Below are 27,318 nucleotides of genomic sequence, written 5' to 3' on the forward strand. Positions count from 1 at the left end.
GCAGTTAACCGCAGGCGGGAATGAGGATAGTACATGTTAGCATGTCTGAATATTGCAGTTATCTGCTTCTATATAGAGACCTTCTTTACACAGTATGTGCGAGCGCATTCTCACTAACTTTATCTTTTCAAGGTCCTAGCTCCCTACACTTTCTGCCATACGGTAGACAGGTTTCTTCTCTCCTAGTTTCAGATACTGCTACTTGCATGAAGGCAGTTTTTCTTCCTTTATAAGCTTTTCACAGGAGTCTGAGGTACCTAATTTACTCCTTGCTGCACTTGTCCATAATCGCAATACGTCTTAGCGCATACAGATGGCTCTCCTGTTTCGCAAATCGGCAGTGGTGACTGCAACCTAGCTCGCTCAAACCATTCGCCATTTTGCCGTTGTTAGTCACTTCGAAATATATCTCTAAGGTGATTTTACAGGGGGCCGTATTTTACGAAAATGTGTGGCCGCAGTAGTACTGCCGGCGACAATCGTAGAATGTGCCAGAAATTCATGTAAATACAGTGGCATGCCTGAGCAACATAGCTAAAGGAGATTCTATTGCATAGTTGCTGACGCATTGCTTAAGGGGGTCAGTATTGTGGCCTAAAGGTGGTGCCTATTTGATATGTGTGGACCGTAAGTGTCTCTGCCCTTGTCTTAATTGTAATTATGCTTACTCGCCCTGCTTCCTGCTTGCGTTGCAGTGCCAAGTGACGTGAAACAATAATATTCCATACACGAAACACGTTTTTATTCTTGTCTCACAAAAGTTTGTAAAACAAAGCTAAAAAAGGCGCTCTGTTTAGTTCATACAACACACATAGTTTCACCAAGAACCGACAGCCGAGTCTATTGAAATGATATTATTACCATTCAGTTCGAATGTCGGCCGACATGTGTAGATGCGCTCGTTTTGGTGGAATGTAGAAGTACATAAACGAGACAGTCATCAACCCGCAAAAATGTGAACGAACATCTACTGCCAGAGTTACGGAACACAGACACTAATGTATACAAAGACAAAAGTCTGAAACAGGTTATTAGGTTAGGTTAGTAGTGTTTAACGTCCCGTCGACAACGAGGTCATTAGAGACGGAGCGCAAGCTCTGTTTAGGGAAGGATGGGGAAGGAAATCGGCCGTGCCCTTTCAAAGGAACCATCCCGGCATTTGCCTGAAACGATTTAGGGAAATCACGGAAAACCTAAATCAGGATGGCCGGAGACGGGATTGAACCGTCGTCCTCCCGAATGCGAGTCCAGTGTGCTAACCACTGCGCCACCTCACTCGGTAAACAGGTTATTCTAGCTGCTTTTGTCTTAGTATATATGCTCTAACAAGCCATCATTTTATACTGCATAGGTTCTTATGACATTTAAACTCTTTTGAAGCCTTATCATGTGTATTTCACTGGCAGCATTTTTCTTTTTTTTTTTTTTCTTCCCACAACGGGGATGTAGGAAGCACTTTCCACTTCCATTTACTTCTGGATTAGATTAGATTTACTTTTCGTTCCAATTGATGCATAGTGACCGGATCCTCCAGGATGTAGAACATGCTAGAAGAGCAAGAATGCACAATAAACATTTACAATGAAAAATAAATATGAGTATGCTATGGTACTTTCCACAGATCCCAAGTAGAACGACTGTCATGGGTGTGGGATTATATATATATATATATATATATATATATCCAGTTATGAGTACTAAACACTGAATAGAAGAATCATTTTACAGCACTTATTGACAATGATCCCTTTGCTGCAATGGATTTGTACAAAAGTCAGACTGTGCTGATGTTTGCATTAATTTGTATTTCATTTAGGGCTCTATTAAACTGAACTTTATTGGTTGTTAAACTTCCTATGGTTGCTGTCAAGTCATTGAATATGTGTGTCCCTGAATATTGGATACCTTTTTGTACCAAAGTAAGTGACTAAATCTTTGTGAAGATTATACTTATTCCTAGTACTGATTCCATGAACTGAGCTGTTGGTCTGAAAAAGAGATATATTTTTAATGACAAATTTCATCACGGAATAAATATATTGGGAAGCAGTATTTAATATCCATATTTCCCAAACAGGTCTCTGTAGGACATTCTAGACTTGACACAACAAATAATTCTTATTGCACATTGTTGGGCTCAGACAACTGTAGCTTGGTTTGATGAGTGATCCCCAAAAAATAACCCAATATGAAATCACTGAATGAAAGTAAGGCTAGTATGTTAGCTTTTTGATTTTTATATCCCCTATGTTGGCAACATTTGCATTGCAAATAGGTATTTGTTTAGGCACTTTAAGCAGTTCTGTGGTGTTTTACCTCCCAGTTTAATTTATTATCAAGCTGTAATCCCAAGAATATAACACTGCCCACTTCTTTTATCTGTTTGTCATCATATTTTAGGCATATAGTGGAAAAAGTTCTCAACTGCACATAGTGTGTTTTTTCAAAGATGACTAGGAACCATTAATTTATGTCCATGATAATTTCATTAACCAGTAATTTTTAGACTGCACTTGATTTACTATTTATTGTAAGGTGTAAGGTTTTGTATTATCTGCAAACAAAACAAACTTTGCATCTGGTGATGTTACTGATTAAAGGTCATTGCTATACACAAGAAAAAGCAAGGGCCATAAGATAGAAGCTTTTGGGATGCCACATGTAATTAGTTCTCAGTTGGATGATGCCTGATAGTTTAATTCATATCTCTTTCCTAATGACATACTTGGTTTCCTGTCAGAGATATAGGATTGAACCATTTTGCAGCTCTTCCTGTTAAACTGTTAACATTCTTAATTTCCTTAAAAGGATATTGTGATTTACACTTTCAGATGACTATGACATATCACAAAATGTACCAGTAGCCTTTAATTTATTGTCTAACACACTGAGAACATTTTCGCTGTATGTGTAGGTATCCCTCTCAGTATCAGAACCCTTTAGAAATCCAAACTGAGACTTGGACAATATACTGTATTATTTGTTGTTAGATGGTTAAGAAACTGGCTATGTACTACCCATTCTAAAAATTTATGAGAATGGTGGAAAAAGTGAAATTGGACTGAAATTTGACAATATTTAAACAAAGACTTAACTTCAGCATATTTCAACCATTCAAGAAAAGTACCATTGATACACAACTGGTTACAGGGATAGCTTAATATGTTACTGAATTCCACAGCACACTCTTTAAAATTAACTTTGCTGATGTTTTATCATAACAACTAGAATGTTTTGCTTTTAAATATTTTATGATGGACATTACTTCTACTTGAGTATTGAGGGTCATATTAATGTTAGTGAAGTTAAACAATGGAAAACCCAGGATGGAATGTAACAATATTGTGAAAAGGAAAGTTGCCACTCACCATATAGCAGAGATGCTGAATTGCGGATAGGCACAATAAAAAGACTGTCACAAATAATAGGTTTCATCTAGTAAGGCCTTCTTGAGAATCAAACACACACATACACACTCACGCAAACACAACTCGCACACACTTGACTGCAATCTCACGCAACTGAGGCCACTATTCCGCCGAAGGCCTTACTGACTGAAAGCTATTATTTGTGACAGTCTTTTTGCTGAACCTCAGCATCTCCACTATATATGGTGACTGGCAAATTTCCTTTTCACGATATTTTTAGTGAAGTTATGTGTACTGTCTGGTCTGAGGTACTACATGGCAGGATCTACTGAATCTGACAACCCCATCTTTTCAGTAACAGTATAAAATGTTTGTTAAAAACTTTTTCAACACTTCACACATATGTTATTAACATATCATTTACTCTTAATGCTATTTGCTCCTCTTCATGTCTGGTTCTACCAGTCTCCTTCACTAATTCCATATGGTCTTCGTTATCTGATGCAATTATCTTTTTCTTGTAATATACTTGCTTAGAAGTCCATATTACTGCCTTTAATATTTTGCAGTATGTCTTGTAATGTGTTCTAGCATCAGCATCAGAGCTGTCTCTGACTGACAGATACAGTTCACTTTTTGTTTTACATGATACCTTTATTCCTTGAGTAATCTGTAGTTTCTTTGTAGACTTTGGTCTAATCTAGACTAGTTTTTTTGGGAAAACAGTCTAAAAATAAAGTAAGTTCTTTATTATTTATTCATTTCATGTTCTGTAGATCCAGTTAGTGAGTCAATCACAAGGATATTGAACGTGTCAAATTGTAATTTAAACTTACAATAAATACAAGGGCAATTCAATGCCAAATTTAGTTAGTAAGACACACTATAAATACAGCAATAGATACAATGTTAGCTATATAATATAACAACCATTTAACAGAAAAAGGAGTTTCAAATAAAGGTTAAAAATAAGAGCACAAAGTTAAATCAGATATTAGGTCTACAAGAGTAAATACAGGTACAGCCAATCTGTTGTTACAAAAAGTGTGATAATGCTCATATACTCAATAAAATCAATTGAACTAGTTCTAGACAGAATAAGTTTAGGGATGGTATACATTTTCTTTCAAATATTCATCCACAGTATAAAAATATTTCTCTGTCAGGTAATCTTTGAGAACTTCTTTAAATTTTGGCAGTTCTGTAGCCATGGAATTTACTGTTGTCTTGGTAGATAGAATAATTTTTGCACACAAAGGTTAGCAAGGAAAAAATATACTGCGAGGCAGTTGTTAGGATATCTAACTTTCAAAACAAGTGCCTGCAAGAGTGTCTTTGATGGATCCCACACATTATTCTGATTGCTTTTTTTTTTTTTTGGACAGTGAAAACCTTTTTTGCAAGTGGTGGTTCCCCCAGAATATGATAGCAAATGACATCAATGAGTGGAAGTAGCCAAAGTAGGCAACCTTAATGGCGCCAACTTCAGCCACTGAAGAAATTACCCGTAATGCAAATGTTGCTGACCTAAGTTTTTTTACACAGATGAAGAATGTGAACTGACCAATTACATTTGCTGTCTATATAAGCACCCAGGAATTTTGTATCTTCAACTTTCTGTATTGGTTGATCTCTACATTTTATGTTAATTTCATCGAGATTACTTTGTGACGTATGGAACCTCATATAATGAGATTTATTTGCATTGAGTAAGAGACCATTTGAGGAGAATCAATTTAAGATGTCATTAAAAACAGTATTTGTAGTTTGTTCAAGATTGTTATCTATCAAATCATCAATTAGAATTGTGGTATCATCAGCGAACAGGGTAAATTTGCTGTTTGTCTCAGAACAAAGAGCTGTGAGGGTTTTTAAGAAAAATGTAAGTCACTAACAGCCACTATTTCTTTGTTTTTTGTTGTTAAGTAGACCAGTAGATCTTTAAGGTGATTTATGAACAGATTAAAAACTACCTGCAAGTGATTGATATACATCTACTATTATAAAACATTTATTAAGAAATTTTGCTTCTCTTGCACATGCTTCCATATACTGCTGTAGACAAAATTTATGAATGTGTATGTTCTTAAATTTATGACAATTCCTGATGAATATGGCAACCAACTCCTCCTTCCTTCACATCTGCCCTACAAGAGTGAGATGCTAGCCTAAATCCTGTAACACTTAACACACTCCTTGAATATTTTGATGCAATAAAAATAGCAGTCTTTCCCCACTTACAGAGTTAAAATTGGGTGTAGATCAGATTTCTGCTCACTGCTGAAAATTTTTAACCAACAGCTGATTGCAGTGATGTCATATGCCAGAATTATGTTGTTTTGTTTCTTTCTCAAACTAAAAATTTGGTTGTAGGTGTACTGCATTTATAAACTTAAGTCTGACACTGTTACTTCTCTTGCTGTCATTGAAATGGAAAACCTCGATAAAATATTAACATAAACATTCGACTGTGATTTCAAACTACGTTAATGAATTCCTTGTCTTTCCACCAAAGGGCTGCAAATACCTGGTGTGAAGGGGCATATCGATGAGAAGTGCATTTTAAAAGAGATACATCAAACTTCTGTATGCATCACCATTAGTGAAAGTGAAGGGTGATCACCAGTCTGGTTTTAACTGGCGTACACTCATTCGTACTGGTATTGGTTTCACCAATTCTTTGATGGATAGCTGTTTAACAATATATTCAAAATCATGTTTCAACATTCTGGAAAAGATATGTATGGTGTGCAGGATCCCGAGTTAAAAGTTTCGGAAGCAGTTTGCTTATCTACAAAAGAGCACATCCACTAAGCAAAAATTCTCTTATCTTTCTAATTTTCTTCCTTGTGGAAAGCAAATGTAGGCAAGTGCGCTCACTAAGAAATCTAGCTCTTACTTATATCATGTAACACTTCTGGCCTAGAAATGTATTGCTACAAACATTGCCAGGCAACAGTGGAATTCTTATCACCTCGGCCAACACCTTCAGTGAATACCTTGTCTAAACATGCAACCAGTGATGTGTAACACCACATTATAGAGTCCACGTAACAGAAGCCACAGATGCTCATACTCAAGAAATGTCCAACAGCACCCAAAACCAGTTCAAACCCTTCGAAATACACTCACCACTGATTATGGGCAGAATTCCTGAAATACACAGTAGCAGGCTAACTAGGTTGCAACTGTAATCTCACATATCCAGATCAAATAATAGTTTTACTTTGACAATAAATGTTTTCAAATCCACATTTTTAGAACTGCTGTGTAACACAGATACGAATCCACTTACACACACTCATTCATACACTACAAGCCTACATTCAATGAGCAAGTGCACTGAATCAGTTACCTGATCATATGCCACACCACTGCAATGCTAACACACAGAACAAAGACCATTCTCTTTTTCTTCCCATTTTGCTTCAGTATCACAATGACAGCGTTATCATAAACCAAATGCAGATATGTGCCACCAACATTCTGGTTATATACCTAATGGTTTCTTGGGGTCGATGGATGGAGTGTCAGTTAACTTTTTATACATATGCCAGAGCCAGTATCAATTATGGGTCACTTCACTTTCAAATGGTGCCACATTCACTGACTGTTCTTTGCTGTATCCACTAAAGCTGCCACCCTGCTCGAACTAGGCTTTTCTCATGGACACAGACAAAGCAATGTGCAATCAGCTACAAGTGACAAGACAACAACAATGAGCTCAGTAGTTGTTCATCTCACATTGTCTGTGCTGTAGGAAATAAACCCTCATTGATGATACACAATTCCTAGAGACTATGCTAAAGCTTATCTGCAATGATTATACGGACACATACTAGCCGGAATGTAACATAGGTGCCTGCAAAGGGGGCATCTGACATTCTCCCACCTTTGTGATCTAGGGTACAGAGTTTTTATCCATATATTGAGTGGTTAACTGTCAATTCTCTAGAACTGTATTTTTGTCACCTATAAAGTTTACTTTTTATGGTGTGACTATCACAAAACTGACCAACTCATTTATATAAAAATGGTAATTTTTAGAGCCTTATCTCCTTCCCCATTGGAAAAATTTCTGCAGCTGCCGATGTATGCTCTCAGAAAGTCTTGAGTGTCACTGACACCAGATTAATTACATTTGCCTTTATCAATAGTGGCTGTTCTCAAAGCTGGTGGTAGATTGCTTGTAGTCTTGAAAAAGACCATCAATCTAATAATTGAATTTGTGTTCATCCAAAGAGCCCTACTGCTTCATTATTTTTCCTTTTCTAAATCATGCTTTTTAGGCATAAGACCGTTGGTCCTAAGAATGTTGAAGCCCAGGATACATACTGGAAAAGTCTATACACTGACCTTGAATGACTTATCAGCACCATCACTTTTATTTAATCTACATGACACATATCATACAAGGGAGACTTTAGTAATATAGTTCAAGTGACTGTTTTGTGAAGTTTCATTTCATTAATTTTTCTACTCAGAATCACAAAGTAAATCTGACTAAAACTCTTCTAGTAAATATTTAGATGATTTTCAATAAAGTCTTTTTTCAGTAGCTTCTATTTCAGGTAATTTTTATTTCTTACATAATTTAGAAATAAAGGTGATCACACACCTAATAGCAGACACACACATACATACATAGAGAGGGAGGGGGGGAGAGGGCGGGAGGGAGGGAGGGAGAGGGAGAGAGAGAGAGAAAGAGAGAGAGAGAGAGAGAGAGAGAGAGCTGGTTAGCAATATGGGAGGAATAAGTGGCAGCAGGTGTGTGGGCTAGGCATGTAATGGAGCCAATTAGATGCAGCACACGAGTAAGGTGACATGGAGGAATGGATAGGGAGTATTTGACAGGACAGAGGAATGGGAAATTGTTGAATAGAAGCCATGGGAACAGTGGGGAGCAACACCAGGAGGGTTACAGGAGTGAAAGATGTATTGCAATGACGACTCCCACCTGTGTAGTTCACAAAAGCCAGTGCTGGAGTGAAGGATCCATATGGCCCGGGTTGTAAAGCAGACGTTAAGCTCAAACATGTAGTACTCAGCTGTATATTACACATATTATACTGTTATGAAAAGCTGTGCAGTGACTGCAGCGGAGTTGGTACATGACATCTGCTGTCACACATGGCCCTATCTCTGATAGGACAGGATAAGTCTTTCACAGCCTGGAGTAGGAAGTGATGAATGAGCAAATTGGGCAGGTCTTGCACTTGAATCTTCCACAGGGATGTGACCCCCTTGGAATGGGGTTGATATGGGAGTGGTATAGGAATGGCCTAGCATGCTATGTAGGTTTGCTGGGTGGCAGAATACCACATTAGTTGGGGTGGGAAGGATCTTGCATAGAATGTCCCTCATTTCTGGGCATGAGCCCAGGTGAACTGTGTGGTTCAGTGGACTGGAACAACAGAACAGATGAGAGTTATCCATGCAACATGTCATTCACTCCCTTAATCCTCCTGACCTCAATCTGCGCTAACTCACTGTCAGCACACCCTCTGGCCACAGTTTGCCTTCCTCTGCCCTGTCTTTCCCTGCAAATCCATGCATCCACATCAGCACTAATGTGTACCAGACCTCACCAGCTCCGTTACCTGTGTATCACATGCATAGCCCATACATCTAACACCCCTCCCTCCCACATTCCTAACTAACAAACCTTTCGCTTTCCTCTGAGCTGCCCAGCTACCTGTCCCCAGCCCCTCTTCCTGCCTCCTGCCCCACCCAACACAAGCCCCATCCTGCACTTATCCACCTGCCAAAATGTATTCCCAGCATTATATAAGAGTGTCTTTCCGCCGTCCACCTAACCTTCGTAACCTCTTAGTTCATCCCTATGAAATCCCCAAACCACCTTCCCTACCCTCTGGCTCCTACCCTTGTAACTGCCCCCGGTGTAAAACCTGTCCCATCCACCCTCCCACCACCACCTACTCCAGTCCTGTAACCCGGAAGGTGTACACGATCAAAGGCAGAGCCACGTGTGAAAGCACCCATGTGATTTACCAACTGACCTGCCTACACTGTGAAGCTTTCTATGTGGGAATGACCAGCAACAAACTGTCCATTCGCATGAATGGACACAGGCAGACAGTGTTTGTTGGTAATGAGGATCACCCTGTGGCTAAACATGCCTTGGTGCACGGCCAGCATATCTTGGCACAGTGTTACACCGTCCGGGTTATCTGGATACTTCCCACTAACACCAACCTGTCAGAACTCCGGAGATGGGAACTTGCCCTTCAGTATATCCTCTCTTCTCGTTATCCGCCAGGCCTCAATCTCCGCTAATTTCAATTTGCCGCCGCTCGTACCTCACCTGTCTTTCAACATCACCTTTGCCTCTGTACTTCCGCCTCGACTGACATCTCTGCCCAAACTCTTTGCCTTTACAAATGTCTGCTTGTGTCTGTGTATATGCGGATGGATATGTGTGTGTGTGCGCGAGTGTATACCCGTCCTTTTTTCCCCCTAAGGTAAGTCTTTCCGCTCCCGGGATTGGAATGACTCCTTACCCTCTCCCTTAAAACCCACTTCCTTTCGTCTTTCCCTCTCCTTCCCTCTTTCCTGACGAAGCAACCGTTTGTTGCGAAAGCTAGAATTTTGTGTGTATGTTTGTGTTTGTTTGTGTGTCTATCGACCTGCCAGCGCTTTTGCTTGGTAAGTCTCATCACTTTCTTTCTTTTTAGATATATTTTTTCCACGTGGAATGTATATATATATATATATATATATATATATATATATATATATATATATATATATATATATATAGTTATAATAGAGGGAAACATTCCACGTAGGAAAAATATATCTAAAAACAAAGATGATGTGACTTACCAAATGAAAGTGCTGGCAGGTCGACAGACACACAAACAAACACAAACATACACACAAAATTCAAGCTTTCGCAACAAACTGTTCCCTCAGGAAAGAGGGAAGGAGAGGGAACGATGAAAGGATGTGTGTTTTAAGGGAGAGGGTAAGGAGTCATTCCTATCCCGGGAGCGGAAAGACTTACCTTAGGGGGAAAAAAGGACAGGTATACACTCGCACACACACACATAGCCATCCGCACATACACAGACACAAGCAGACATTTGTGTGTTTGTTTGCTTGCTTTCGTGTACGTATTTGTATTCTAACTCGAAAGAGGAATTGTTCTGAAAGTTAGCAACTTTTCTTTCTCTTCAGTGTTTGCCTGTTGACAACTCAATTCCTGTGGCAAGGGCTGGGAGTGGGAGGGACAAAGAAATGGACTAGGATGTTGGGTAGTTTGGGTTGGTGATGGAACACACTTTAGGAAGTGTGGGAAGGATCTTGGGTAGAATGTTCCTCATTTCAGGGATGGGATGAGAGATAATCAAAGCCCTGGCAAAGAATATGGTTCCGTTGTTCCAGGCCAGGGTAGTGTTAGGTGTCGAAGGGGTTGTTTCTTTGTAGCTGATTCTTGGGTGTGGGGGAGAATATGGTGTGGAAAATCTCTTCATGGACTAGGTTTGTGGGTATTGCCTGTCTGTGAAGGCCTTTGTGAGGTCTGCAGTATACAAGGCAAGGAAGTTCTATTCACTGCAGATACATCATCCACCCATTCCTAGGCTGTATGGGAGCTTTTGCTGTGGATGAAATGGCAGCTATCAAAATGCAGGTACTGTTGGTGGTTACCCAAGCAGGTTTAGTGTGCACAGAGGTGTGGATGGAGCCATCAGAGAGGTGGACGGAGGTCAGTGTCCATGAAGGTGGCACACTGGCTAGAGGAGGACAAAGTAAAGTTGATGGGAGAAAAGATGTTGAGGTTGTTAAGGAATGTGCATAGAGTGTCTTGGCCCTGAGTCCAGATCATGAAGATATCATCAATGAACCTGAACCAGACTAGGGGGTTGGGAGTTTTGGGAGCCTAGGAAGGTTTCCTCTAGATGGCCCATAAACTGGTTGGCACAGGAGGGTGCCATGTGGATGCCCATGGCTATGACATGGATTTTGTTTGCAAATCTTCCCTTCAAGGGAAAAGTAGTTGTGGGTCAGGACATAGCAGATAAGGTATACAAAAACAAATCCGCACCACAGCCATGGGCATCCACATGGCACTCTCCTATGCCAATCACTTCATCTGGTCCTCCTCTGCCCAACACGTCGTCTTGCTGGACATTGACCTTCACCCCTATGAGGGCTCTATCCACACCTCTGTCCACATTAAGCCCACTAACCACCAACAGTATCTGCACTTTCACATTCCTTTCATAGCAAAAAAAATCCCTTCCATATGGCCTAGCCAAGCTGGACAATATATGTGCAGCGATGAGAACTCCCTTGCCCAATATGCTGAAGACCTCACAAAGGCCTTCACAGACAGGCAATATCTCCCCCCCCCCTCCAAAAAATCAACAAACAAATTTTCCATGCCATATCCTCACAAACCCCCAATATTTCTGCCACCCCCAAGAATCAGTTACAAAGGAGTGCCTCCCTCATTACCCATAACACCCTGGACAGGAACAACTGAACCATATCCTTCAACAGGGCTTTGATTATCTCTCATCTTGCCCTGAAATGAGAAACATTCTACCCAAAACACTTACCACACCTCCTAAAGAGATCACGCAAACCACACAACATCCTAGTTCATCCCTACGCCATTCCCACTCCCAACCCTTGCCATAGGGATCATAACGCTATGGTAGACCAAGGTGCAAGACATGTGCATTCCACCCATCCTGTACCCCTTGTTCAGTCCAGTTACAGGCTTATCTAACCCCATCAGTGGCCAAGCCAGCTGTGAAAGCAGTCTGTCATATACCAACTCTACTGCAAACATTGAACAGCCTTTCATGTTGGTATGACTACCAACCATTGCCAAACTGTTGTCAATAACAAAGTTGACCATGCAGTGACACAACATGCAGCTGAGCACAACATACTCAATTTGAATTGCTGATTCACAACCGGAGCCTTTTGGATTCCTCCCTCAACAAACAGCTTCTCTGAATCACACAGATGGGAGGTATCGTCACAACCCATCCTCTGCTCCCGTAATCGTCATGCCTCAATCTCAGGTAGCCAATGCCCCCACACCCTTTACCCAACAGACTCCCCTTCCTCCATCCTGTCACTCCCAATTCACATACCCACATCACTTTCAGTGTGTACCGCTTTCCAGCAGCCGCCACAATCGTGCTAGCCCATACATCTGTCACCTCTCCCTCCAGCAAATTGGCAACCTCCCTCTGGACTGCTAGCCACCCGTCCCACCACAAGAGCAGAGGCTGTATGGGGATTTGCCATTTTTTTTGGGATTTTAGTAAAATCAAGCAAATGTTACAGCATTATTGATACATATCATATTAAAGGTAAGCCCAAGACTTAATATTACATCAGTCTCAGCTTCCTAACATCAATATCTTTGAAATTCAACATCTTGTTTCAAGACACTCTCAAAACAATGAGCAATTTTCATTTCTTGAAATCTGAAAAGCAAATGCTCAGTGAATCAAAAGAGTATTTTTTTTTTTCTTTTGGTTTACCGTATGGGGAGAAGTGGAAGAGGCATTGGGCAAGATGAAGGGAGGGAAGTCACCAGGTCTGGATGAGCTAAGTGTAGAGATGGCGAGAGCAGCAGGAGAGGTGGGGATACAATGGCTATATCAAGTAATGAAAATTGTGTGGAGACAGAAGATGATCCCAGAAGACTGGAAGAAGGGAATAACTGTCCCAATCTTTAAGAAGGGAAATATAAAAGAGTGCAAGAACTATTGAGGGATAACACTGATGAGTCACTGTGCAAAGATTGTTGAGAAAATTTTGGAAGCACAAATTCAGGCATAATTAGAAGGAAGAATGAGAGAAGAGCAACGTGGCTTCAGAACAGGAAGGTCCATGGTGGAGCTAATTTTTGCTGTAAGACAACTGCAGGAACAGCACTATGAATATGGAATAGATCTACGAATGACCTTCCTGGACATTGAAAAAGCGTATGATAAGTGTACGTAGAAGCAAAGTATGGAAAGCCCTGGAGAATAGAGAGGTAGTGAAACAGATTATTTGGAGGATAAGGGAAATGTGCCATGGGAGTGTGAGCTGTGTGAAAGTGGGAGGAGAGAGATCAGCTTGGATTGAACAGAAGAATGGCTTGAGGCAGGGAAGTGCACTTTCACCATTACTCTTCATTGTAGTGATGGATGATATAATGACTATAGGGTCAATCCACATGAAGTGGTCCAGTGATGGTTGCTAGACAATTTTTAAATATTTGAATTTTTTTATATGTGATTTCCCTATATTTGAGGAGTTCAAAACAGTTTTTTAAAGTAAATTATCTTGCATCTTTACTGGATGGCGGCCATTTTTATTTGTTGGTGTGCGACGATTTTTCAGTCTGGAGACATTAGCGAAAATTTGAATATCTCTGCACTGGGTTAAGTTACAACATTGTCTATTACACAAAATTTCCTAAATTCAAAAATAACCAGTCAAAATGACCTCCAAAGTTTGGTATCCAAATTTTAAAAAATCCACTTTTTAGGCCCAAAAATAAACATGGAGTGATTTATGAGAGTCTATTTTTTCCTATAGTTTGATATCATACACTAATAGCCTCACATCGAGCAAGAACACTTACAAATGTTTCCTTAATTTTTTATGAATTTTTGAAATTTGAAAATTTTCATTTTTTGTAATGTTGGTGTTAGTTATCTCAGGTGGGACTGAATATAAAAATATGATTTCTGCACAGTTTGTACACCTGTATGATAGCAACATACTGTACAAACTTCAATACTGATATCTGACTGTGAACAAAGATATGAATTTTTAAAAATGAGGAAATAATTCACATTACTCTACGACTGATCTTATGGCTGTTACCTATTTAAATAGTTTATTGTTTCATTGTAATAAAATTTAATTGTGACATATTTAGTTAACACTATCACCCAATATTCATTTAATTAATTTATTTTTAATAATGCAATATTAAACAATAGGAGCTTTCGCTTTTATTCTATGGTAATAAAAATGCCCATTTAGGTTAAGGTTTATTGTCAATAAAGAAGTACATTGTGCTTTGTTCTATGTTTAATTTGTAATTGATTTTGAGAAATTAATGAAATGCAATAACATGGATGAACAGAGCTCTGTTGGACAGATAGCAAGTGAAGTGTGTCGCAAAACAGTTTACAGTTCACTTTCACAAAACTTCAAAAATGTCAATGACTTTGATGAACTTGACAAAAGTAGTAGTGAGTAAGTTCTTCTGTAACATCATTGTGTGAGGAGGAGGAGGAGGAGGAGGAGGAGGAGGAGATTAGTGTTTAACGTCCCGTCGACAATGAGGTCATTAGAGACGGAGCGCAAGCTCGGGTGAGGGAAGGAAATCGGCCGTGCCCTTTCAAAGGAACCATCCCGGCATTTGCCTGAAGCGATTTAAGGAAATCACGGAAAACCTAAATCAGGATGGCCAGAGACGGGATTGAACCGTCGTCCTCCCGAATGCGAGTCCAGTGTGCTAACCACTGCGCCACCTCGCTCGGTCATTGTGTGGGTATCATGAGAAGAAATATATTCTGAAGTACAACCACATTTTTGGAAGAAAGTGCTGTGATCCACTTAAAGTTCATTAAAAGCCTATTACTGAAGGTTTGAGGGAAATAAAACTTGAACGTTTGTCCTTGTTATGTGAGAGTTTAACAGCTTCCCAAGTGAAACGTAATGTGATTCCCGGAAATATTGGATTTTGCTTATTCTAAGTTAGACGTGTCGCCTGCTTCAAAAATAATAAAATTAAGTAACAAAAAAAGAAAAGCAGCTATTGAAAATAAGGTAAAACAAATTTCAGACAAAATGAGAAAAGACTTGGAATCTTGCTTTAATAATACAGATACTAACATTTATTTCTAAAGAAGAAGAAAACCTACCACCAGCATCATCTGACACTGAATATTTGAGCTAAATAGAGAAATTAAAAATTGAATCGGGTTAGATAGAGCAGCAATCAGTCGCAGAATTAAGTTGCTTGAATATGACATTTATAGTCACAACGCAGATCAGATTTCGACCTGTGTCAAGTCATTATCAATGCTAAAACAAATACAAGAGTATATATTACAATGTGATTTACAAAAGTTATAAGTCCATCACATTGTTGTCTTTTACTGTTAACATTACAGTGTTCAAAAGATCACACTTTATCATATTGTTCTTATTTCTCGGCCACTAAGTGCGACATATTGAAATGATGCTTACAAGTGCTACCAGCGCCAGCAAAGTGCATTTTGTAAATAAAGTTTACGTTATATCTTTTGTCAAGTAACAACTAATTAAATTAAGACAGGTCCCAACACGACAAAATATGCAATACTTCCTATAACGTACTTTACAAAGCCATATCAGTTTTATAATTAATTTTAGCCCATGAGGCATAACTGTCACTGTTACGTACTATAGTAATTTTAAACATCTAGCACATTACAGACATGAGAAAGTAAGAATTGTAATGTTTACATAGTTTTACTCATAATAATTTCATGTTATTACTTAGTTACTGTACAAAATAAATATTACAAATATGTCGTCAAAACTGTAACTTCAGGCGCAGCTCATAGAGGGCGCCACATGCAAAACCGAGGTGTACTGTGAAACCAACATATAATTTTACGACAGTAATGGTTGAACTGTGTAAGCATTCACTTGAGCACGAACAACTGCTACAATTCCGCATAGTATGTAATGTTAACAGTAAAAGACAACAATGTGATGGACTTATAACTTTTGTAAATCACATTGTAATATATACTCTTGTATTTGTTTTAGCATTGATAATGACCTGACACAGGTCGAAATCTGATCTGCGTTGTGACTATAAATGTCATATTAAAACAACTTAATTCCACGACTGATTGCTGCTCTATCTAACCCGATATAACAACAGTCGTTGCGTGAACCCACCCCATGGAGGGCAACCTGATAAAAATTAAATGTTCAGTGACATCTAAAGAGGAAAATGTTAAAATTTTAAGTTTGCTCCCTGACTCATGGTTAAGAGAAAAATAGTTCATGAATTCAACATTTCTCATCGTTTGGTTAAACTAACCCGAAAATTAGTGAACGAGCAAGGCATTCTTCCAGTTTTAGGAAAGAAGAAAAGAGTAGGTGTAAGTGAAGAAACAATAAAAAGATCCTGCAGTTTTTTGAAGATGATGAAAACAGTAGAATGTGCCCAGGTTGCAAAGATAGCAAAAGAGTTGTTATAAATGGAGTTAAAGTAACAAAGCAGAAACGACTAGTGCTGTCAAATTCAAATGAACTTTATGTAGCTTTCAAAAATTCTCACCCTGAATGCAACATTGGAAGGTCACAATTTTGTGACCTCCGCCCTAAGTGGTGTATTTTGGCTGGATCCTCAGGGACACACTCCGTATGTGTCTGTTTATATCATCAAAATGTCAAACTGATGTTTGCTGGTGCAAAACTCAGTGAGCTTAACTTCAAAGAGTTACTAAGATTTAATGGTCTGTGACACTAACAGTTATGACTGTATGGTGAGTTTGTGTAATAAATGCCCTGGTAAGGAAACCAGTATTTAACTGTTTCACGAATATGATGAGGAAATGCCAGACAATATTACCTTCAAAAAGTGGGTCACAACTGACAGGGCAGAAATGATAACAGTGGTTAAATCACAGGAAGAGTACTTGGAATCTTTAATTGATAACTTACAAAAACTCAAAAGTCACCACTATGTTTCTAAAATCCAAAGTAAGTTTTTGAAGGACAAAAAAGCACAACATCATGAAACTGAATGCATAGTGCTAGCTGATTTTGTAGAAAATTTTACATTTGTGATTCAGGATGCAATACAAGCGTACCATGGGTCAATGACCAGGCAACAGTGCATCCATTTATTCTCTACTTTAAAAAATGAGAAGATGAAGTTTGCAGTTCTTCAATTTGCATTCTCAGCAACTACTTGGAGCACAACATTTTGGCTGAACATGTGTTTCAAAAGTATGTAATAAATTACACAAAAGAAAATTTTCCCAAGGTTGAGAAGCTGATATACTTTCCAGATGGAAGTGGTAGTCAGTATAAGAACAAAAAGAATTTTTCAAATCTGTGCAACCACAAAGTAGACTTTGGGTTGGAAGCTGAATGGCACTTTTCTGCATCTTACCATTGTAAAAATGCATGTGATGGAGTAGGAAGTACAACAAAATGTGAAGTAAAGCCAGCCTACAAAGACCAACCACAGACCAAATTCTCACAGTACAGGACATGTATGTCTTTTGCAAGGATAATATTAAAGGCATTACCTATTTTCTGATCAAGAAAGAAGAAGTGGTTCTGCGTATGAAAACGACACTTCAAAACATGAAAACAGTATAGCAATAAAAGGAACACGGCATTTCCACAAATTCCTTGGCATTGCAGAAAAATTAGTTCGGTGCTATGTAACATCAGAAACCGACATTTATGAGGATCATTGTGCCAGTAAAATTACATCTCTGTCTTCAACGTTGAATGACATAGTGGCATGTGTGTATGATGGACAGTGGTGGCTTGCACAGATTGAAAGAATAAGTTTGGAAAACAATGATGTTTTTGTGTATTTTTACCACCCTGCTGGCCCAAGAACATCATTCAAGAAATCTACTAGTGACAAAAGTTTGGATACCAATGAAAAATGTTTTAAGAAAACTTTCAGTGCTTGAACTTACCACAGCAAATGGGAGGTCTTATCCTATATCACAGAAGCTGTCTGAAGAAATAAGTGTTCTTAACATTCACCACCAGGTTAAGAAGAGTCGCATCTCGAAGGATGTTAATTGACAATGTTTATTTTAAGTATGTCAAAATAATATAAATGTTAATTTCAGTGATGTTTCCACTTTTTGTATATAATTCAGTACCTTACTTCAATAATGATTGATTATATCCCGCCAATATCACACATGAATAGGCAACAGCCATAAGATCAGTTCTTGAGTAACGTGAATTATTTCCTCATTTTCAAAAATTCATATCTTTGTTCACAGAAGGATATCAATTTTGAAATTTTTACAGTACATTGCTATCATAAAGGTGTACAAACTGTGCAAAAATCATATTTTTATACTCAGTCCCACGTGAGATAACTAACCCCAAACTGTACAAAAAATGAAAATTTTCACATTTCAAAAATTCATAAAAAATTAAGGAAACATTTGTAAGTGTTCTTGCTCAAAAACAATTTCCAGTTTTTCTCTGTCTGATCAAGTGCTTCATTTGTTGTGACCTTTTCTCAGGGATATATTAAACTTTAACATTCTGTCCCTACAGAACGATGGAGTAGAATATTGAGAAAATAAGTGTGTTGCAGAAAAAAAAAAACAAGTGCGGAAGGACTGACAAATCTAAAAAATAAGAACAAAAATGAAGAAAGTCTAAATGAATTCTTATGATGTAAGTTAACATGGATATGTTGCTGAAACATTAGCTGTCAACAGACAAGGCTAAAATAATTATACAGGTGAAAGGATTATTAACATATATACCAAAATGCTTCCATATTAAGCCCACTAACCACCAACAGTAGCTGCACTTTGCCTGCTGCCATCCCTTCCACATCTAAAATCCCTCCCACACAGCCTAGCCAAATGCGAACAATATATGTGCCTTATATGCTGAAGGCCTCACAAAGGCCTTCACAAACAAGCAATTTTTGATTTCATTAGTTTCTTTATCTGTAATGGAACTGACAATGACTAAATCTAACACAGCTCAAGTATTTAATTTCAGAACAACCTTTGTCTCCAGCTTTTATTATTATTTTTTTTTTTTCAGTTTTGAATACTCACCAATGCTGAAAACACAGAAAAATTAAATATATATCAAATTAAGATAGAACAGGACAATGTTTTTTTCTGAAACAAGTTAAAATATTTTATGGTGAAATCTTTTAGTTGTCAAATGACTACACTCACAGGTATAAGCTTTACGCACATATAGTTTTGCAGAGAATAGATTCAGCTTTATCATACAGTATTCTTTTAAAAGTAGTTTAGTATGCATTTTTTTTTTTGGCTCAGTCATCAGTGTTTTGATTCATGATAATTCTAACACTAACTCAGTGCAATGCTGGGTGGGCAAATATCAATACAACTGAGGTCACTGATAATGACTTATGATGAAATGTAGATCAGATCATGTACTACCACAGCCACATTACTGTGCGGTTAATCATGATATTCCTGAATTTCAAATCTATTACAATTGAACTGCATCAGAAATGCTACTACATTATTTCCAGATGATTGATCAGAAAATTTTCGACACTTCTGAATGTAGTCATGCATTCAACAGTCTTGCAAAACAAATCCCATTTGCAACATGTTTGTCGAAGGCTACAGCCCCTTTGAACTCTGAAGACTAATAAAAATGTTATATGGTCGTCTACCTTGTGATGTCTCTTATTACTTCATACTCTTTCTTTTCTTTTAAACTCATTATTTTCTGAATGAATATGCATGAATTACTACATTTTGCAAGCAGTATGGCCCAAGGATGATACTAGGCACCAGCCTGAGGCATTTTAAGAACCAATGCATTATTGAGAATTACATTTCTTTCTGATCTCCCCACAACATTAGAGAATGTATGGAGGACTATTCAGCTATAAACTGAACCAAGATATGCAACATTAGTAAATCACTGGAAAAGCATGCCATATTCAAAGCAAAACAGTGAGCAGCTCAGCACTATTGTGCACATTCAGAGCAGCACAGAGCACTTCTTTTCGCATACTTGAATGTTGTTTTCCACACATGAAGTATCAGCATGAGTTGTATTATCTGGAATGGTAAATATTTTATGGGAGGTGGTATTACAGACTAACTCAAATAAAACGTTCGATAACAAGTACCCAATTTTTCCTAGTATAATAATGTTTCAGTGAATTGTGTATCCCATCCAACTACTAACACTACCCGATGTTGCTTAACTTTAGTGATCGGCGAGAACCAGTGCATTCAATGTGACATGGTCGATGGCTATTTCACTGTTACAAAGATACTTCTGCTAAAATGTAACCCAGACATTTGCTCCCAGAATGTGTTCAGTAAAGGCAAATTACTTAAATTCAAAGTTTACAGACTTCGCCTTTCAACCATCCTCAAAGGCAAAAATCTAAAGGTGTACGGCCCGTGGACCTCAGTGGCCAAGAAAACTGACCATTTCTGCTGATCCACTGGCCTGAAGATGTCTCAGCAGAGATGTGAGAAATGACAAAGAATATAAAGTTATTACTTCCATCCTTCAGATGGGAACAGTGTAAATAGGGTACAAACTTGGGAGTGCATGAAATACAGGCCTACTTAAGATGATTGTTAACTGTCTCCATTTGCTAAGAACCAAAGCTGATGTGCTCATAGGTGTATCTAGCTTTCTAATTTTCCCCAAAATTGCAGTGAGCAACTACTGAAAATTGTCTACCAATGAATCACCAATTATTTTTATTGCATAAAAAGTCAGACATTCTCATTTTTCTTTTCATGCAATGCTTTCCTTGTTTCACAAACAATAGCATGCTTGCCATGTTTTCTCTTGCTCCCCTGTGCAGAAATGCTTTTTCAGAGATACAGTACAAGTTAATGGTAACTTTGTGAACTGGTGATCTCTATCTGTACCTATAGAGACCAGTGACATCTATACTTTAGGTACCAGTATAGGTTTCTTCAGCAGCATTCCATGAAATCCTATAGTCCTGCTGGGATCCTTCAACCCACAACATTTGGACAGTTTGTACAAATGCGACACCAGCAGTAGATAAGGCTTTATTCATCAAAGAGCAGCAACAACTTTGCAGATGGTAAACTCAACAATGGGGTGATGAATGCACAAAACATGATTGTTAGCAGGCCATTCAAACCCCTACCATTGTCAGGGTCACAATGCACGCGCATTGGTCTATCATAGAAAGGTGAATGAGCCTCGTGCAAGAGTATCTGAATGTTTATTTGTCACAGAAATCTGCAGTGTTATTCCTAGCTTGATAAAATGTTGTACAAAAAAATTTTGAACCCCAACCTTCTTCCCCCCTTGTCTTTCCTGCACCTTTAAGCAAATTATATGATAACGAATGTTTCTTTTTATTAAGAGATTTTTATAAATACTGGTAGTTGGAGTTATGTATTCTACTGTTAGCAATATCATCAATGTAGGTAACAATTTGAATTTTATTTGGCCTTAAAAGAAAGCTACCACTGCATTTTTTGTCCTGAAATTATTTTCAACATTTTGTTGCAGGAGAGATGGGTGGCTTTCAAAAGGCACCATAATGTGTTCTGCTTCAGGCTCAACAACTAGCTGTTTTCCTAAAGATAAATGCGGTTGTAATGACACTTATACGGCGGAAAACATCTCAAAAGAAGTTAGTCCAGTCAGTACTTCTACAAGTAATCAAACCAGGGCAGTTAATACAATACTAGGAAATAAGATGAAAATTATGTATGACTTCTTCATTCAAAGCATAATGAACTCTTATGATTAAAAAGTGTTTATGGTTCACAACACAAAAACAGTGAATGTAAAAGCAACTGACATTTCTTACTTAGTCAGCCGTCAGATAGATCATGGTGAAGCTTACTAAATTGTGGTAAATGTTACTAAATATTTCGCTAAGGAGAAGATAAAATGTATGATTAGTGAAAAATCATTTACAGTATTACATCCCATTTTTGAATGACACAAATCAAGCACATATGAGATATAGCGACCAATATAAAGAAATAACTTATTTTGGTCTCAAATTATTCAAAGTTTCATTACAAATAGATTAATCCAATGCTGTAACTGGACTCACAGTATTAATTATAATAGCACCAGTTAGGTACTCCAAACTAAAACACATTACAGGAGGATCTTCTTTAACACAAATGCCTACTAACACGTATTATTCAAGTTTCAATATTTGGTGCCGTAAATTATATTTTAACAGCATAACATACCACGGACAACAACAGTGATCTCTCTACTGATGGAGTAAAGGCCACTAGTGGTTTGATTAACAGGGCTTTACAGCTTATTCAAAATTTCACTGTAAACTGTTGTAGTAGCCTCTGTGTGATCCATAGCCAGGCAACTGCCCCAAGACAATTATCCCTTTGTTATGCGTATGATCCTAATGAGTTCATCAAAAGCATTAAGTTCATACAATCTCGAAAACTAAATAATCATTCATACCAAGCCACCAAACCCTCCACCCATGATACTTTAAAGAGTCAAACTCCCATGTATAAAACAACTTCAAATATCTACTTACTTTATAAATGAGTTAATATGTACAGCATTTGATGTCAGGCGTGTGAGTGAGAAAACCAAATGATGGAAAATCCAGAATGGAATAATGACAATATCAAGAAAAGGATAGAGTGCTACTCAGCAATACACAGTGTAGATGGTTGAGTCACAGACTGGCACAACAAAAAGGACTACTAAACACCTAAGTTTGTTTAGCAGTCTTTTTGTTGTGCCTATCTCTGACTCAACATCTCCACTATATGTTACATGAGAAAACCTGTGAAAAAGGTTTGAGGTTTAAGTTTGTTGGAAGTCAAGTGCTCTTACTATCAAACACTGGATGAGTATAATTTGGGTAATTTGCACTCCATTTTAAGTAAAAGCTAGTGTTTCACACATCTCAATGTTCATGATCTCACATCTGAAATTTGTGTTGTGCAATGATATAATTTTTCAAGTGTATTCAATCATATGTGGTTACCATCAGCAAAATGTTTTGCCAATAGAGCTTGTAGTAAAGAAGTAATAAAATGAAAACATCTATCTCGTATGAGCCAGTCCGCTATTGATAGGCAAAGATCTGCAGCTGTACTCCAGGCTGTGCTACCCAGCATTTCACTTGGAGGCGGCCAAGTCGCATGTGTCAGGATAAAGGATCACAGCGGCCCAGTTGAGGGAGGATTTTCTGAGTGGCCCTTCCACCAGTGTTCACTAGCAGTGCCTTCTCTGGCTTGTCAGTAGTAGTTGTCTCCGTTCAAGGGAGGGGCTGTGCAGCGTCACTTTGGCTGATTGACAAGTAGTAGTTGTTTGATAGTCAACACAGTGCACCATGGAGGAGACTGGCCATGGTAGACATAGTGCATGATTGGCAAATAAGGTCCATTAACACATATGTTATTTGTAAGTGACTATATGGGTCAAACATAGCTGCCATGCACTGCCTCTACTGATTGCAGATTGTAGATGCTTCCTGATACATGACGGATTTTTATGGCAGAGAAGTAGCAACATTTCAGTGCATGAAATGGTGAGCATTATGCTAGCTGTAAACAGTTTTGTCTTGCGTTGGGAGAAGTGGCTCACTTATTGACGTTGCAGTGCGAGAAGTGGCTCACTTACTTACTTGATGCAGTGTGCGACTTTGCCTACCGGTTTTTTATATTCCACATGGATAGGAATTTTGTCTACATTTTAAGAATTACACAAGAATCACTGTGTTTCATTACATAGTTTTGTTTAGTGTAATGTTTTAAATTGGTGGCTCACTTATTCTAGTACAAGCTATACCAAAAGTCCCACTAACCCCCTTTAACTGCGTATTAAACAGCTTTTTCTTGTTGCAGGTGATATTGATTTGTGAGAAGAATGGCTGATGAATCCAATTACACCCTGGAACAACTAATTGTCATGAGTACCTGGGTTTGTGAACTATCTCACACTGGGAAAACACTGAGAGAGATTCAAAATGATTTCACCGTTAGATGTAATATGGCAGCACCACCGAAACCAACAATATTACGTCGGGAGAAGACGCTGTTTGAAACTGGTTCCATAAAAGGGAGACCATGTTCTAGAAGACTGAGAAGAAGAGCAGATGTGCGGATATTGCAGCATCGGTGGAACGTTCACCGAAAAAGCCGCTACACAAGCGATCACAGGAACATTCACTGAAAAAGCCGCTACACAAGCGATCACAGGAAATGAACATCCCATTAACAACTTTACGGTGACATATGCAAAGTGATTTAAACTTAAAACCATTCAGACCCTCATTTGGGAATGAATTGAGTGACGAAGAGAATCAACATGACCCCTGTGCGCGATTTTTAAGAAGCTCCTCGAGAAAAAATTGACTAATACAAATTACAAACTTTTTACTGGCATAAAGTATCTGCCTGAAACGTTAGCATTATACCAGTTAACAAACAGGAATAAGAAACACTAAAATATACCCAAACAGTACCAAGCAGCCGCCATGTCATTCTTAGCCCACAAGCACACTGGATGCGGATATAGAGGCGCATATGGTCAGCACACCACTCTCCCAGATGAATGTCAGTTTAAGAGACTGGAGCCACTACCTCTCAATCAAGTAGCTCCTCAGTTTGCCTCACAGTGGCTGAGTGCACCACAATTGCCAACAGCACTCGGCAGACTGAATTGTCACACATCCAAGTAATAGCCCAGCCTGACAGCACTTAATTTTGGGATCTGACGGGAACCAGAGTTTCCACTGCGACAAGGCTGTTGGCAAACAAAAAGAAATGGTTTACATTAATTTTTATCTTCACTACCTTTAAGCCTGTCATCTGGGGTATCAAAATTTTTAATCATCACTATCATCCTAGTAAAACAGTTGTTTTTGCCGAATACATATTGGGTTTTACTTCTATACTGACGTGAGACTATTAACATCTTTCTTGCTTCCAAACATATCGTCTGCTGGCCTCTCTCATTGGCTGCATACAATCAGTAGTTGACACACTCCACGGAACTGGCCCCTATCTACACTTTTACCGTCTCCTGCGGAAATGTGTACTATTTCATTTTATTATCTTCCTGTAATTCATTTATATGATGTAGGAATTGTCACAAGTGTAAATGACTTGCAAGGTACACATAATATGAACATAATAATAGAATATCACTTATACAGCTATTTTCAATACATTTTTGAGAGTACATTTGTCATGAACATATACATAAATGTTAAGACAATAATTTTACGCACATTCAAAGTACTCATCTATGTCAGCTTAAGTTCTGATCATTGTGCATGCCCAGAAACTTTGCAGATTGCACTCTCTCTATCTCTTCGTCACTCAGTTTTAATTGGAGGTTATTTCCTTGGGCTGCTTTGCCATACTGTATATAATTTGTTTGACTTAAAGCACTTGACTTGTTTGCATTAAACCACTGTTGTATATATTTCAGGACTTTGTTGCGGTGGATAATGATTTTTTATCAGCACTTTTAATTATGCTCGTGTCATCTGTGAACAACATAATTTTGATAGCAATATTTGGATTCTTTATGTCATTTATATAAAAGAATAATAAGGGACCAAGAAGACTGCCCTGCAGGACACCTATTTCCACTTTTTTTTTTTTTGCATCTGAAACCCACTTGACTTTCTGGTTATTGTGATCTGAGATGATTTTTACAACCTGAGTTCTGTTTGCAGGTAAGATTCAAACCGTTTCCAAACAGCTCCTCTTACTCCTACTGCCTCCATCTTGTTAAACAAAATTTGGTGATTTACTGCATTGACAGCTTTTGACAGTTCTAAGTTAATTCCCACTACACATTTTTTACTGTCAAGATACCTGACAATCTCTTCAGTATAGGCACAGATGGCTGATTCTGTGCTGTGGCCTGAACGGAAGCCATTCAGTAGTTTGTATGCATCTAAGTAATTTATGAGCCTAATATTCATTGATGTCTCTAAGATTTTGGAAAATGACTGGAGAAGGGAAATTGGTCAGTAATTTTCTACCTTATATCGTTCTCTTTTTTAAACACAGATCTAACCTCTGAGATTTTCAACCTCTGTGGAAACATCCCTTCGTTGAATGACAAACTGGCAATATGCACTAGAGACTTTATAATTTGTTGGACATCTTTTTTAATTAGTGGTACAGGCACTTCATCAACACCTGCAGACATTTTTGGTTTTAGACTCTTTATCACGTTTAATATTTAATTTATTTTCGCGTATATGACCAATTTTAAAGTCAATTCAAATGGATTCGGGCAAATTTTAGTTTAAACGTGGTATGTATTTATGAAAGCCAAAGTACGTGGTATACTTCCCTTGATTGGCACCACAACAAAAATTGCTGTCCGCTCACCACTACCTATTCCCACACTCACCTGAGCTGGTATCATTTTACCCCTCCAAGTCCATAGGAGCCAACATTTTCAAATGGGGTATATTCACCATGTTACACCTTAAAACTCACAATTACTCCCTACATAATCATAGTAAATGTAAATGCTGCAAAAGTAACTTAAAATAGATGATTACTCACCTCAATAGTGAGAGATTGGAACGTGCTCCTCCTGACAATTGCGTTGCTTGCTGATGAATTCGTCGATTAGATGTTACAGGTTCAGTACCCTTGCAATATCGGAATGGATGTTCAATAACATTACATGATTTAACCTATTTTTCTTCATGGTGAAGTTTCCAGTCTACGGAGTGCGAGAAACAAACATTCTGCAGTACACATGGATAAAGGTATAGTTGAACGAAGTCGCAATAATTTTACATATTCTAATATCTTGTTCTTTAGGGCTACACACTTGTTATTCTCTTCCCTACTCAAGTATTGCACCACATTTTCAAACCTACCTAGTGTTAACATCGTGCTGTTTTACCACGTCCAACAAAATATCTCTATGAGTCAGTCTTACATAGGCCCCTAGTGGAAATTGGCGCCGTAAAAAGAAGTAACGTGTAACTACTACCTTCTCTAACTAATAAAATTGTTCTATTGTGACAAGGTGTGACATTGTTTCAGGTGGAAATCTGCTTTTAAAGCTGCTCACTGTTTGATCCACTACGTCAAAAAATAAAATTCGCAGCTTTTATTGAATATCTCATACATTATGCTTGTCACCATCTCCTAATATTAATGGCAAGTTTTTAAGGCGTGAAACAGTGAGAAGACTTAAA

The 27,318-nt window shown here is 38.2% G+C and overlaps 1 long non-coding RNA gene across 1 annotated transcript; it reads left to right on the forward strand.

Moving 5' to 3' along the window:
• The first annotated feature begins 289 nt into the window (after positions 1 to 289).
• Positions 290 to 25,568, forward strand: LOC126263664 (uncharacterized). Its single transcript, XR_007546879.1, has 2 exons — positions 290 to 627; positions 23,984 to 25,568. It is a non-coding gene; the product is annotated as an uncharacterized LOC126263664 (long non-coding RNA).
• Positions 25,569 to 27,318: the final 1,750 nt, after the last annotated feature.

This window comes from Schistocerca nitens, chromosome 6 (genome assembly GCF_023898315.1).
Source record: "Schistocerca nitens isolate TAMUIC-IGC-003100 chromosome 6, iqSchNite1.1, whole genome shotgun sequence".
NCBI classification, from domain to species: domain Eukaryota; kingdom Metazoa; phylum Arthropoda; class Insecta; order Orthoptera; family Acrididae; genus Schistocerca; species Schistocerca nitens.